This window comes from Adiantum capillus-veneris, chromosome 23 (assembly GCF_014529385.1).
Source record: "Adiantum capillus-veneris isolate H3 chromosome 23, ASM1452938v2, whole genome shotgun sequence".
NCBI classification, from domain to species: domain Eukaryota; kingdom Viridiplantae; phylum Streptophyta; class Polypodiopsida; order Polypodiales; family Pteridaceae; genus Adiantum; species Adiantum capillus-veneris.
In genome coordinates, this window is record NC_140953.1 from 131,395,996 (window position 1) to 131,412,435 (window position 16,440).

At 42.5% G+C, this 16,440-nt stretch overlaps 1 pseudogene; it reads left to right on the plus strand.

The window, feature by feature from the left end:
• The first annotated feature begins 11,404 nt into the window (after positions 1–11,404).
• Positions 11,405–12,947, plus strand: LOC147428569 (3-ketoacyl-CoA synthase 4 pseudogene; annotated as a pseudogene).
• The last annotated feature ends 3,493 nt before the right edge of the window (positions 12,948–16,440 follow it).

The following is a 16,440-nucleotide window of genomic DNA, read 5'->3' on the forward strand; positions in this document are numbered from 1 at the left end:
GTTTACTAACAAAATGTGTTCAAACTCCACTAATATGGTTTTGGTTACCATCATAAGGTGGTGGGCACCATTCGTGCAGCAACAGTAAAAAGTCTATGGCACTACTATAACTGTTGCACCATGACTAAAAGCTGCTACATCACTTGGAAAAAGTGAGCTGCACCACCAAAAACGTTTGCACCTGTAACACCCCTACGAGTTTGTAAAACACGTCTATTAGAATTGGGTAAACAAGACTTTTTAGTGGGTGAACACCACTTTGTAGGGTTTACGGTGAAGCGCTGGTGCATTTCTAGTAAAAACTGTTTCTTAAACATTAAAACCTGCTGCAAAACATTAAAAACTGGTTCAAACACACTAAAAAGTGGTGTGGAAACACAAGTAAAAGTGCTTCAAAAACATTTAGAACTATTGATCAAATTTTAGAAGTGGTTCAGATACAATTAGAGACCAGTATAGTAATGTTTCACCACTTTTTAATGTTGCAGCACCACTAGAAAGTGGTGCAAAACACCAAAACAAGCTGTAGCACTAATAAAAAGAAGTATAGAAACATAATGTTGTGGCAGTAATGAGTTGTAGCACCAATAAAAAGTGGTATAGAAACATAATGTTGTAGCAGGAATATGAGTTGTAGCACCAATAAAAAGTGCTAAAAAAACATATCAATTACCTGAGGCTCCTCAAGAAGGTGGATTGGATGCTTTACATATGAACATCTAGCTAGTCTCTTACTGCAATCATCTTTCTTGTTGGGGGACACCCTCATCTCATCCGTCCAAAATTGAAAGACTATGTCTTTAACAGTTTGAGTGATGTGAGTTCTCCGTGCATCATCTCTATGACACACAGATGCAGGGAACGAACCATCGGATTCACTTGACACTATTAAGTGATGTTTGGCTGATATAAGTTTCTTTTGTGGATCCCCATAAGCTTGGCAGCTCGCGGTATGCTCATGTCAGTGTTTTGTTCCTTGCTTCCACCATTCACCAACATCATCATTGCTGATTTCTTCACAAAAAACTCGTCTGAAGATCTTGGGACCTTCACATGATTCAAAGTGTTGCGGATGTTTCTCATCATAATTGCTTCCAACTTGCGGATGTTTCTCAGCATAATTGCTTCCAACTCTTTGGATTTACTCTGCATAGTAAGGAAGCAAGGATGTTGAAGAAGTTCATCAAAGATTTCCTTCCTACCACTTGCATCCATTCCCACGGTTAATGTATCAAAGTGTTGTACCATAGATTGACATATCCTTCGTTTCTTTCTTTCATCCATCTCCCCTGGATTGCTTTCCGTCACAAAGTTGACCGTTGCCTTACGTTGCTTACGTTTTTGAGCAGCCCAATATTCCCTCATTAATTTTCTGCGCTGAAGTTGAGCTTCTCTACTCATCAATGACGATGAGTTGATAGACAGTTCTTCACTGTGCTCCATTGTTGCAGTACTTTCAAAGGATTGCTCTACAAGAAATACAATACAAATCATAACTACACTCTATACTTTTAATTAATACATGGCACTTCTTGCACTAATTAGCAAGATACTAACAAAGCATAATAAGTGTTTACATACCTCAAGAATCATCAAGTAGAAGAGGAACCTATAGAGGTAGAGTTAGTGAGAGAGAGAGAGAAAGAGTGCTAAGAGAGAGAGAGAGAGATGAGCGCGAGCTCAGACACAAGAGGAGCCATGCTTAGAGAGAGAGAGAGATAGAGAGAGATAGAGAGAGAGAGAGAGAGAGAGAGAAGGGGGGGGGGCTGAGCGATACAGAAAGCTCAGCAAGAGCTCTGTGAGAGAGAGACAGAGAGGAGCTAGATAGAGATCCAAGAGAGATCTCAGAGACAAAGAAAGCTCAAACAGGTTGTAGCGGGAAAGAAGCGGCGGACAATAGCCCAGCGTTCAGCAGTAAATTACATTTAGTCTCATTAATTGTGGTACGTTAGGAGACTTAATTGACGTACCTTAGGAGAGTGATATTCTTTTTCAGATTTGAATCACTTTTAAAACACCCACTTTTAAGCGCAAAAAAGCAATGTCCTTGACATTACTTTCTAGGCCACCTATACATGCTTTCACCCAACAAAGTTTTTGTCTTATAAGACTCTCTTTTTCTTTATTGTGCACAAAAATGAAGTAGTATGCATGCTTAGATAAAATTTGTGGAGATGACGTCTCCCGAACACCAAGTAGAGCTTGTCACTCTACTATGGAAGATTGATAGGACTAGACATGCTTGTGGCAGCTTAGGCTCTCGAGTGCCAAATGGATTAGTCATCCATTGCGGAACAATGTCGTAGGGTAACATAGGGATCCTCTACCGGCTAGAAAAAGGACTAATGAATATGATTTATCTTCTCTATCCACCGCCTGTTCCATGTTCTCTCGCACATCAAACCTCACCCTAGCAAGCTACAACACCCCATTGCCCTTGCTCATAGCCCTTTTTGCCTAGCTAAGCCGCCCCTTGCCCTTACTCAGAGCCCTTTTCCCCTAGCCAAGCCGCCCCCTTGCTTGCCATCTTGTGCTTCACCTCAACCCTTGCTAGCTAGCTTCCCCCTTCACCACCCGGGGAGTTTTGTTTACCGCTGCCCTCTTGCTTCACACACAGGGCCGCTACCCACTCCTTACCACGTGCATGCACCCTTAAAATTTACAACAAAAAAGTACATAAACAGATCAAATAAATTAACCTTTCTCCTTTCCTTGTGCATTACCCTCCCTTATTTTTTTTTATAAAAAGTACATAAATAGAATAAATAAATTACCCTTTCTCCTTGCCTCGCATGTAACCCATCGTCCTCGGCCTTTCATCATTCGCCCCCTCACTCTTGTTCCTCTACCAATAGCCCCTTGCTCTTGCCACACCCTCTACCCACTCCCTGCTTTGCACCCTCACCCTTGCCCCACCCCCTCCCACTTGTCCTCGTCCTCTAGCCTCCCCCTCACATGACCCTAAAGCCCCACCCCGCTGCCTTATTTCCCTTTCACTTGCCCCACACCCCAATCTGTGCATGACCCGCATAGCCCCCCTTTATAACTTGCCACACCCCTAATTACGAACCTCTCTCATCACCTTACCCTATCATTCCCCCTCTCTAATACTACCCGGCCAATGCAACTAGCCCTTTGTCTCTCTTTCCTCTCCCCACTCTAGCCCCTAGCCCGAACTCCTTCATGCATGCACTTGACTTGTCATAATAACTAATATCTAATTCTCCTAAATGATTTTCTCATGTTAAACTGATAATTTAATATGGGGAAGTGCCAGGGGAGAAAAAGCTAGAATATTGGTTAAGCTAGAACTTATCCAAAGGAGGGAAAATACGAATCCAAATGGGGGGGCATCTGCAAAAGAGCAATGTTCAATAATAGGCTTTAAAGACCCTAAGGTTCAACCCATTAAGACTTCCAAAATGCTAAGGTTCCAAAATTCAAAGGTTGTGCCAATGGTTAAGCTTAGGAAATTGGATGCTTTGTGTGTGTCCCAAAAAGTCTTCATAATCCCTACATAGGAGGGGGCGAGCCTTGCAAGTAGGGGATGAGAGAGAAACACACACACACACACACACACACACACAAGCTTTCTTTACACAAAGGGAATGAGGGACACATGTCAGCTCCCTAGCCCAGATGCCCACAAGGTGTACTCAATTCCTATTGGGTGGCCATGGAGGTGGACCAATGAGAATTAGGCTAGAGTAAATTTAGTTTAATTAATTTAAAAACAGTTAATAAAAAAACCAATAAGAATTAAGCTCTCTAGAAGACTATTGGACAGTCTCCCAAGGGGTCCAATGAGCATTCAGCAGCCCAATGGCTTGCCTGATTCCTATTGGTCAGAAGACAAATGGGTCCAATGAGAGTTTAGTTGCATTTATTAATTACCTAAAGCTCTCATAGAAGGGGAAAGGGGGACACATGTCAGAAGGCTATCACTTATGCTCTTGAAATTCCATTGGCTAGGCTTGGGGAGGTCCAATAGGATTGTAGCATGAGCAAATAGCAAGAGGGGTCGACCGAGAGAGAGAGGGGGCTGATTTTTCAAAGGCATTATTGCATACACACTCACACTAGTTCATGTGTGGAGTAAGAAGACTCTCTCTCTCTCTCTCCTTCTCAAGCTTTAATGGAAAGCTTATCACCTACTCCAAGATTGTGAGAAGGGAGGCCTACACGAAAAACTCTTGGCTTTGCGATGCAAATCCAACCAAGAGCTAAGCTTCAATGCATGCTCATCTCCTCTACCATGCTGATTACTAAGCTAAGCTATGCTAACATGAGTGATGTGAGGAGATGTACATCTTTCTCGTAAGACTACTCCTTCTTCCTCTCAATCTACTCTCATACCCCCCTAGCTCTCACCATCTCTGAAGGTGTGTGAGGTCTTGGGTCTGAGATTGTGAGGGAATTGATGTTGTGTTTTATAAGTGTTTTGCTTAGTGCTTGAAGTTTCCATCTTCATTGCACTAGCTAGCATTGAAGGAACACAAAGGATTGTATTGTAAAATGTCTCACTTGATGGGAGAAACCATAATACAAAGCCTTTTGGAGGGGGGACCAATCCGGTCCTCAACTATTGTCAATAGCTTAATTTATCTCTCTTTTGAAGTATTTTTCATGCTATCTAACTAAGTGTTATACTTTTTGTTGCTCTCTCCACCCAAGCACTCTTGTTATTCTCATTAGTAATCTATTCTAATGAAATGCTCACCATGTTCATGTTATTTTCCCCTACACACAAGTTACTAGACCATTAAATGTTACATGACTTGCCTAGGCATTCCCCTTGCTTTACCCTCTTCATCACCTTGAATCCCCTTGCCCTCTACTATTACCCTACCCACTGAACTATTCTCTTTATCTTGCCCATTGCCTTACTTTCTTGTCTCATTATCATCACTGCACCTTCTTGCCTACCCTGCCTCCCTCTCACCCTCGCACATCCTCTCCTCTCTACTTGTACACTCGCACTCTCTCAACTCGCCCCACCCCTACTTACCTCTTCTCTTCATCTAGGCATTGCTCTCTCTGACCACATTCAAGAGAGCAGATTTGCCCTTCTCTCTCACTCCTCTTTCTCATTGTCATTCCCAGATGGTGTCAGATTTATATAGAGAGGCAATCAACTCTGTCTTTAGCCTCAAACCTATCTTTTTTGAGTTCTTTGCCTTTGGCTATAGATACTTGAACCTATCTTCTTAGAGTTATGTTGTCCTAGATTTTTTAAGGGCCATAAAAACATTCAAAGCACACTTTCTATAAAGTAGATGTTATCTAAGCCTTCCTGTTGTTCCAAGTTCTATAACATAAAATTGACAACTCATACATGCAATGTCCAATTTCAAAACTGATTAGGGCCCCAAGTCCTTACAATGAGCATTAATACACTTACTAATGGTCCTAAATTTAGAAAACATAATAACACTAGCGGCAACATGGTACCATCCCAAGGGGATAAGTGACCTACTTTGTCAGGGGGTGATTTGATGGCTTGACAAATGGGACATTGTTGTATGAAATGTGAAATGGTCTGACATATTTTGGGCCAATAATAGTGATGTCTAAGCTTGGCTAGAACCTTATGGAACCCCAAATGTCCCGACGTTGGATGACTATGATAATAGACCAAGTACTGAGGGCGTAAGGCAGTAGGTACATACACATGGGTCTCCTACCTAGGGCAAGAATAATACAAGATCTTATCCATGATTACAAATTGTATGTGAGATGGTGTAAGAATCCTAGATTGTAAACAAGGAGCGATTTTGTTGATATCTGGGTCTTGTTATTGAAGACCTTCCATCTGAAGTAAGCTTATCGGTAGCTCTATAGGGTCTGGTGAAAACTGAGTGGCATGTATATCGGCATGAGATAACCATAGAGATCCTTTGTGGTACTCAAGTTAAAAGGTATAATCTTGAAGAGCCAAAATCCACCTTAAAAGAAGGCAACTGGGCGGGTGATTTTTTTTTGTATGAGTGGTACAAGAGGTTGGTGATTTGTTTTGACCACAACTTTAGATCCATGGAGATATGATGAAATTTAGCAAAAGCCCATACAATCGCTAGCAACTTTTTCTGTCGTGGAGTACTTGGTTTCGGCTGGAGTGAGTGAACGGTTTATGCATGAGATTAGATGACCAGGTATGCTCATCTTTCTGCAATAGCAAAACCCCTAAACCATGGTTGGAAACATCCGTCTATAGGAGGAAGGGCTTTTGGAAATCAGGATGTGCGAGGATGGCTGCTTGTAAATTAATATGCTTTAGCTGATGAAAACTTTGTTGGCAGGCAGCCGTTTGATTGTACTTCCTTCCTTTCTTGAGGTGACAATGAAGGGGGTATGTGTTTGATGCTAGATTTGGGACAACCGAAAAGAGAAGTTAGCCATACCAAGTAAACTTTGAAGAGCCTTGACATTGAAATGTGGTGGGTAATATTGTATAGCTAATAACTTGGCTTGATCCATCTGAATACCATCATTAGAGAGGATGAAGCCACGAAATTTCAGCTTAGTGGCACCCCACTTTCACTTCTTCAGCTATAGCTTTAGATTATAGTGCTTGATCCACTTGAGGACTTCATGAAGGACATGTAAGTGGTGTTCCCAAGTAGGTATGTGTATGAGAATATCATCCAGGTATACTACAACAACACCTTGTAAGATAAGGTCATGAAAAACACGATTAGCATTACGTTGAAAAGTACTTTGAGTATATGAAAGGCCAAATGGCATGCGTGTAAATTGATACAAGCCTAGTGGAGTCCGAAAAGCTGTTTTGTGAGCGTCAGCTAGGTTTTAACACTAGAATGGTAACCTAACAGGACATAAAAGTGTCCTTTCAGGGTTTTGGGAAAAAAATCCAAAACCATAGTAGACCCACTCATTTTGAAAAATCCTTTCATGAGCTTATAGTTCAAGAATTGCTACATATGGAAAAAATGAGAAACTTGTAAGTTTTCTCATCCCTTGGTCACTGCAAGCCTCCAAAGTTGATGGACCAGTGCATTTTTCCCAAAACAGCAATTTCTTACGGTTGATTGCATATAAATAAGAGTGGAGATTTTTGTAGGACGTGAGATAAAATGCTCCGTTAACTTCAATGGGTTGGTGATCAAAACATATGGTTGCTTTTACCTCACTAATTTTTTTTGGGCAAAAAAAATAGGTACAAAAAAGTTGCATTTTTGCCATTCTGTGGACCTATCATCAAAGTTTCTATAGTCACGCTCAATACAGATACTATATACATGTTTTCTTAGTTCCCTTTGGGCCTTTGGATTCAAAAGGAGCCATGGAGCATGTCAAAAGGATAATGGATCTCTTACTAAGTGCAACCTTGGGCGCAATGATAAAGTGCTAAATACAGCAAACATGAAAAAACTGGGTTTAGCATTATGACCTCTAGAAACCCATAGAAACTACTCAATATCTAGCCAAGTTTATAGTCCATGATTAGATATGGTTACTACCTACAAAATACACACAATTGGCTTAAGAAACTAGCAATATTGAGAAAGTTATACTTGCTACTCTAAAATGTAGCGTATTCTTCAGTAATCAAAAAACTCAACCATCATTATATACTATGCTATATAGAATATTAGGTCCCCCAAAACTCAAGGAAGTTTAGCTTTATGTTATACATTACACTTACACAATCAAAATTGAATTTGGATATCAAGAAAGCCACCAAAAAAATCATAAAAGTGCTAATTTTGGCCAAAAAACAGGATTATGCAATTCTTGTAAGTTGGTCATAACTTTCAATTTTAACACTTAGCTTTCTCTACAAGCATCAAAACATGTTGAGAGCTATGAAGGCCTAACCTCTAGCCATCTAAACCTCACAAACATGAAGTTTAGAGTGGTATACTTGCCAAAAATTGAAAAAAAGCCAAAAACAGGACCCGTTTTTTCACAGAGTTTAGGTTCAAAAATGTTGTGCAAGAGTAAGGTTAATGGTGAGATCGATACTCTAAAAAAAATGCTAAGTTTTTTTCAGCTCATAAGGCAACTTTGTGGATATATAGCACCTAGAAATTCATTTTCATACTCTTCAAATAATTCAAGCAAAATGGCCACTTAACAGTGTCCAAGGACATAAAAATGTCCTGTTACCATTCTAGTGTTAATGGTATTTGCCAGTATCCGAAGGCGAGATCAAGAGAAGTAAAATACCGAGAACTTCCTAATTGATCTAGGAGGTCATTGATCCTTGGAAGAGGATACAGGTCATGAACAATCACTTTATTAAAAGGGAAAAAATCAATACAAAAACGATAAGTACCATCATCCTTCCGAACTAGGTGAGGTTCAAAGACCCAATTGATTTTTGAAGGGACTACATGACACCTTTTTGCAAAATCTCTTGGACCATGTGATTGATCTGCTCATAAGCGGCTGGTGAGCGATGTTGTGATGCCATCTTAATCGGGGTAGCATCTCCCATGCAAATTGAATGACACACAGGTAAAGTAATGGTTGCGTTGCTGGTCTTTCGATGAAATAAAGAAGAGAATTTCCTGAGTAAGTGATGGATATCTTGTGTGCGACTTTTGGTTGAGAGAACTGTGTGTTGAGCATGAACAAAATTAGGACCTGACTGGGAATACAACACTGGAATAGGGAGTGTATTTGGGAGAATGAGATGGTGAGTGTCAAAGTGCAGTTTAGCTCGTGTTTGAATGAACCAATCACAACCAATACTTATTGGGAAAAGTTTTCGAGGGAGGACATAAAATGCATGTGTGAAAGTTGTGTGTACTAAATGGAAAGTGCAGTGTCCCACTACATTAGAATGATCGAGCTGGTTGTTATCACCAAAGAGTACTAAAATTGGATGAGTGACTTGAGTAGAAAGACCTAATTCTGTGACTAGGGATTTACTTATGGAGGAGATTGTGCTAGGTGAGTCAAGCAATGCCTCATGTGTCGTGTATGTGAAGGAGAGTTGAGCACACCATGTGTCCTGAAGAAGTAGATGCTTGAATATACGAGTGCGTGCCTTCCATCATCCACCCGCTGAAATGTTTTCCCGATAAAGCTGCGAGAGTGGCCGTGTTACCAATTTGAATTTGGACATTTTGCAACTATTGTGGAGCTCGGCGAGCAACAATGTTGTGAACCTGAACTTTGCATTCTGAGGTTGTCGTTGATGAGATTGTAGCCGTCAACAATGCCTCCGGAAATGACCATATGTGTTACATTAAAAGCATTTAGGGCGGCCCTGTGCATCTCTATCTGGGAAAGACCTGTGACTTGTACATCTATGTCCATGGGTGTGGGTAAATTGGGTACAACTCAGATATTGCTAGAGGACGGAGTTAGCAAAGGTTGTACTTGTTCATTCATCATTGCACCTTCAATACGCTGGGCAATTTGAATTGCTGGATGAAAGCTGGTAGGGCCTTGGTCCCATACACGATGTGAGATGTCATGGCGAAGACGTGGCAAGAGGAAAAACGAGTTCATTTCTTTTGACATGGTAGGGTCTGCTCGCAAGAGAAGTTTGTTAATCTTGACACCGAATTGGGCAATTGGCTCATGCTGTTGTTGGCGCAAAGCATTCAATTGTTTAAGAGCAGTTTGAGTGACATCTTGATGAGCAAAGTTTTGGATTAATAGTGACTTCAGCAAGTTCCAATCGGCTTTGATGCATTTTGAATGTTGTTTAAACCAGATGGCAGTAACACCTTCGAACAATGTGTGGGCCTCCAAGGTACGAGGATTATCTTGCCATTGAGGATAAACTGGCGACATTGTCAAAATGATCTAGCCAGGTGAGCATGTTCTCAGTGGGCAAACCTAAGAATGGCTTGGGCCGTATCTTGGGGTCTGGTTGATGAGTCTTGGCCGACTGTGTAGAGAGATAACTAATGAAGGATTGGTTTGTGTGATTAACCTTGGCTAAGAGTGTGGAAAGACGATGGAACATCTGCTCTGCAATAAAGGGTTGTGAAGCAAGTTCGGGATGCATGGAAGCATCCTCGAACTGCGAAGAACTTGGTTGGTGTCTGGGGGATAGAGTGTGACTCATTGTGAAGACTATGCTAGGCTCAAAGATGGCTAAGGGAGCTTCGTCTTGTGTTTGAAATGGGGAAGGTGACAATCAAGAACCCGTTCCCCAGATAACAAGAAGTGGTGCTTCTTGCCTTGCCCGTCAACTCCACCAATGTGGAATACTCCATTCTCTGTTCCACCTGCCAATCTGTCGACAGTGTGTGCCTTTCTATTATAGGCTGGCTGAGCGTACAACAAGCCAAGACCATATCTGTGACAACTGCTAGCCTCACTGGACTTGATAGGACACGTCAGTAGGGGAGCTACAATATCAAAAAATTTTAGAGGTAAACTGAGTAAATTTAAAGTTTTTATAATAAATTACACTAAGTTTCTCTAAATTTTGTAGGTTTTCTCACAAGAGGTTTCCTCCTGCATTGTACCGGGCAAGAGGGTGTGCTCTTTCTAAACCCAAACACCCCCCCCCCCCCAGCTATGAAAGAACAACTACATGTCACTTCAACAGAAAGTGGCGCTTGTCTACGGATAGACGACACTGGAACTTTAAGTTCAAAACCATGTACTACTATGGCTGATTGCTCACCTTCAAATTTGAAACATAGAGGTAAATCTTAAAATTTGTAGGTGGACCGTGGAATACACTAAAGCTAGGTTTTTTTCGAGCGCTTCGAGTGGGAGTCACAACCTATGGAGTGACGAGTCTGAAGGCGACTAGTCTTAAGAGGCGTTTGAATGTTGACTAGTGGATGTATGGAAACTTGAAAGGGTCTATCTAGGGCTTTCTAGGTAATCGTTTCAGTCAAAGAGGTCCTTTTTTTCACCGTACTCTTGAGAGGGGTTAACAGCTTTCTCCGAGTTAGGTTGTGTAATTCGGTGAAGTTTGAACGTCTTCGCCAACAATTGCAATCTGCAGAGAGATTCAAGAGATTTAAGGGAGAGTCGGGCAGCGTGCTAAGTCAATGCCCTGATCGTCGCAAGTTAGGCACTTACGCCCACAAGGAATAACGACATGTCTTTTGTTGTGCCAGGTGCTCTTTTTGGGCGATTCACGTCTTCCTTGAAGTTGAAGTTCCTTCTCAAGTTCTCGAATCTCATTTACATGCACAGATATATGTGTGTGTGTGTGTGTGTGTGTGTGAGAGAGAGAGAGAGAGAGAGAGAGAGAGAGAGAGCACCGCCTCACCCTTCACGTCGTAGTACGTACTTGCACAACAATGTCCCAGCTCACAGAGAGCAGCTTCAAACATACCTACTACACTCATTCATGAAGCGGGTCTCTCTCTCTGTCTCTCTCTACACACACACACACAACAACAAGAACAACAGATGTCAAGCTCATCTTTTAGCTGGCTTGAGGGGTTGGGACAGTCTCCTACTTATAGGAGGGTCTCTCTCTCTCTCTCTCTCTCTCTCTATACCTTGCACACCATGCAGCCCCTCTCTGTCTCCCTTCTTCAAGCCCTCTCCTCTCTCTTGCTTGTTCCTCCCCCTCTGCAGCTCATTCTAGCCTCCCTCTATGCTCTTCTCTGCTCCTTCTACATTGCCGCCATCCTGCGGAAGAGAGCCGCGCACCATGTTTTCATCATTAACTATGGCTGCTTCAAGCCCCCCTTGTCATGGAGAATCCCCCATGCCTCCTTCCTGGAGCATTGCCATCTCTTTGAGGGTGCCTACGAACAGAAAAGCCTCGATTTCCAGCGCAAGATCGTCGACCGGTCCGGCATCAGTGAGCTCTCCTCCTTGCCCCCCGCCTTCACGTATCTTCCCCCAAGACTCAACCTCCCCAATGCGCGATACGAGTGCGAAAGCGTCATCTTCGGTGCGATCGACGAGCTTTTCTCGTCGGTCGATGTCAGGCTGCAGCAAATCGGTGTCCTCGTCACCAACTGCTCTGTTTTCAATCCAACTCCCTCCATGTCTTCCATGGTCATACACAAATACAAGCTCCCAGAGGATGTGAAAAGCTACAGTCTTGGAGGAATGGGGTGCGCGGCGGGCATCCTCGCGCTCGACTTGGCGTACAGAGTCCTTCTTGCTCACCCCAACACGTATGCGCTCGTGCTAAGCACGGAGAATGTGACTCAGAATTTGTATTGTGGAAACCAGAGGTCCATGTTGGTCACCAACTGCCTATTCAGGTCAGGTGCCTCTGCAGTCTTGCTATCAAACAAGTGGGGGGATAGGGGGAAGTCCAAATACCAAATTTTGCACACAGCAAGGACCCAAGTGGCAGCACATGACCATGCCTACAGAAGCATATTTCAAGAGGAGGATTCAGTGGGGATCATCGGCGTCTCATTGTCGAAGGAGCTGATGCAGAGCGCGGCGCTCGCGCTGGAGCATAACATGAAGATGCTGGGGCCCAAGGTACTGCCCACATGGGAGATCATCCTCTACATTGTGAGCCAGATCAAAAGGAAGCTGAGTATGGATGATCACAAGCCCTACATACCCAAGTTCAAGAAAGCGTTCGAGCACATATGCGTGCACGCGGGCGGGAAGGCGGTGGTACGGGCGGTGGAGCAGAGTTTGGACATTCCGAGGGAGGTGACGGAGGCATCGCACATGACGCTATACAGGTTCGGGAACTTGTCGTCGGCGTCTGTGTGGTACGAGTTGGCGTATGAGGAGGGGAAGGGGAGGGTGAAGAAAGGGAACATGGTGTGGCAGATAGGGCTGGGGAGTGGGTTCAAGTGTTGCAGCGCGGTGCTGAAGGCGCTGAAGAGCATTGACAAGCAGAGCTGCAGCCCTTGTTGGGCCGATTGCATCGAAAGCTTGCCCGTCAGGCCCGACAGCAACACGCATGCCGATCACCAGTAGTTTATTATGGCCTGCTCAACTGAGCTGCGCCAACATGTACTTGTCGTCTTCTTGTCTAGCAACCAAACATTACTAAATTTTATTCAATTCCTTTATTGGAATGTCACCTTTTCCCATCACCCACAGCTGCTCATTAAGGCATGGCACATGCATACACACACACATACATCACTCTCAATGAACTTTTTATCACACATATTGTCTCTTTTTTTAATCCCCAACATGTCGGAGTCCCCAGTGGCTCATCTTCGTTAATAAACAACACTGGGTCTATTCAAGGGATCAACGCCAGGGGTTCCATCCACCGTCGATTAATCTCCAGCGAGCGCAAAACGATAAGGGTTCCCAACCGGCCGTCAACCCTTGAACCCACATCCTACCCCTACACACTCCCACATCCAATCCAACTCGCCTAGTGCGTGCCGTTGTATGCATTGCGAGTCTCGCGCTATATAAGTCTTGCCCCTCGTTGTTGCGTTGATTTGACGGCCCAAAGCTCCCTGCCCCGTCGAAAACACGTCCCTATCATAGATCCCTCGAGTGACACCCCGTGTCACTTACAAACGAGGGTGGCTCGTTACAAGAAATTTTGGACAGATTCTCACAATAATTACCGTGTTTTGATTTACCTCAACATCATGAGCTTTTGTGAGGGAGGCACGGCATACCTAGCTAGGTATGCGGTGCCTCCCCGAGCAGAAGCTCGTGATGTTATGCATTGTATGAAAAACATTGAAAAAGCCTTCCTTTTTCTACATGAGAGAATTTCTAAATCTTCCTGTGTCACCCCATTGGCTAAATATGGTCAGTCAGTCGGTCGATTGATTGATCGATGGAGGTAGATCGATCGATCGATGGGTTCCAGTTGTCAAGCTCGTCCTCTACAAAGACCTACCCACTGTTTCCAAGTTTTGGCCATTGATTGACCGTGTGAAGCTTCATTGCAATGGCTCTCTACACCAATTGATGCCACTACTTGGTACATTGCTAGATTCTTGAAATGCACCTTGCCCTTTGTCCTCCCTCGTAGCTTTAAAGACACCGGCAATTTTTTTCTTTTCGTGTTTTCTCCTCCCCCCCTCCCCCCTCCCCTCTTCAAGAATTCACATTTTCTTCATACTATGTAAAATAAAGAAAATTCTTTGAAATGATAAGGTGTTTCTTTTTGTTATTTGTTCAAAAATATGTGGGATTTGAGAAAAGAATAATAGTACCCTCGCTTATCAACATGTGTTATTTATTATGGGTGTGTTATTCCAACACACCCACAAGACATCCATCATCCGGAGCATAGATAGTTGATCGTCATCTGCAAGGTAATTTTGTAAGCTAGATCCATTATTTAAATAGATCCTAGGTTTAGTGTAATACCACCTCCATATTTTGAGATTTATCTCTAAATATCAAATTTGAAGGTGAGAAAACCTAGAATTGTTTTAATAAAAAATAGTAAAATTTAGTGTTAAAATCTTCAATATTAATCAATCTACTTCTTCTATTTCTCATATGTAGGATTGCCAAGCTTTTGGAAACAAGCTGAAGTATTTCAGGGGGCTTTCAAAAGGCAAAAAAGTGATTATTTAAGGGTCATTAGAGTTTAAAAATCTTTTTTAAAAAGGTAAAAGCTCATAATGATCTTTGGGGGGGGGAGAGAGAGAGAGAGAGAGAGGGGGGGGGGGGGTGCTTAAAAGAAACCTTTTACTTAGCTCTTAATGTAAAGGGTACATTTACAAAATTTAAGCCAGTATGTCCCTACAATCTTTCTCGATTTGCTTTGAGAGGTATCTTTGGAGATGTAGTTGTGTTTGGTGGGGGAAAAGCCAAGGAGTCAACACGTGTTGGTATGTCTTAAGAGGAAAAAAAACGGTGCGTATGGCAGGTGTGGGGGGGGAGAGAGAGAGAGAGAGAGAGAGAGAGATGAAGTGTGTTGGGATGTTTGTGAAGAGAAAAGTGATTGTTGTGGTCGACAAGGAGTTGTCTTTGCTCATGACTACAGGTGGGAGGGCGGACAGGAGACGCATGTCGAGGAGAGACACATGTTGACAAGGGGAGAGAGGAAGAGAGAGGTGGAGCAGATGTAGGGATGTAGGCCGTAGCAGGAGAGGGTGTGTGTGTGGGTGTGGCGAGGCGTTAGCCCTGTCAGGTCTCACAAGCACGTTAGTGCGCATCATGCATGGCCATTTCTCCTAGACGTGGAGAAAGAGAAGAGTGATGGCGAGGATGCCGATTGCACAGAGGGCACGATGGTGCAAAAGTAGTGGAAGCTAGATACCTTTGTGGTGTGTGTGCGTGTATGTGTGTCTTTCTCTCTCTCTCTCTCTCTCTCTCTGTCCTCTATTGCGTGATGTGGCGAATGGCGATCACAGTCCTCCGGGTCTCCAGATACACCTCTCATGAGCACACATGGCAAGAGTTGATCGGGCAGTCTCTGTTGCGCATTGCAATTCGGATTTGAGCAAGGCGACGACTTGGGCTGAGGTTGCAACGGCGCGAGGCTTCAAGCCGGCGGGCGCATACTTGCAATGAGACAGAGGCAGGCTATGTTGGTGGTGAAGCAAGCACGCATCCAAGGGTGCAATTGGGGCCTTTTTCTTTTTTATTTGAAAGATTCGCACAAAATCTCGGTGGTTAATGTATTAATGGGTCTTGAAAAGACCGAGTATTAATTGATATTTATCATTGAAAGTGTACAAACTTAAATCATAACAATTAAAGTAAAAAAATAAAAATATATAATTATTATTTTTAATTGAAAATTTACTTACATAGCTTAAAAGTTCACATTTCAAAAAACGTGGAGCTATTAATTGTTTGCCTATGCATTCTTAGATTCTTAGAGAACCTCATCAAAAGGGTTCTAAAAGCTTGCCTCCTTTGCTCTTATCTTATTTGTGAAGCTTTAAAGATCATGCATGTCACTGTATACAAGTACTCTTCTACCAAAAAAAGCATTCAAACATACTCAAGAGATTTTTTTCGAACTAGTTTATACATACACACACACACATATACATACATATATATATATACATACACACACACACACACACATATATATATAGAGAGAGAGAGAGAAAGAGAGAGAGAGAGAGAGATAGATTTAAAAACCTATTTTAAAAGGATGTTTGGTTCGACATTTAGAATATAAGATGAAATTTGACATTAACCCGTTATTGGCATATACAAAGGGCATTTCTTTAACTTGACTCATTCTTTTTTCCTTGATGAAAAAGAACTTTGCATTTTTTGGTTCTTATTGGATATTATTAAAAATCAAAATACTTCACCACATGTCTTAAGTTCAAAGTTATTAGGTCTCCATAATTTGAAAACAAGTGATAAAATCACGAGGCCTGCCTCTAATCAAATATAGCAAAGGAAAACAAATAATTTTTTTTAATTGATAAGATGAGCTTGAATATGAAATACCAACAAAATATTGTTTCTGCTAGGGCTTTCTAAGCCACTTCAACCCTCTTCCTTCACCACCTTTTGCTATCTACCTCGTATCTTTTACACACATTCACCACCTTTGCTCTACAATACAATCTCTCCCTCATTGACACCTCACAATTTGTGATCCACGTA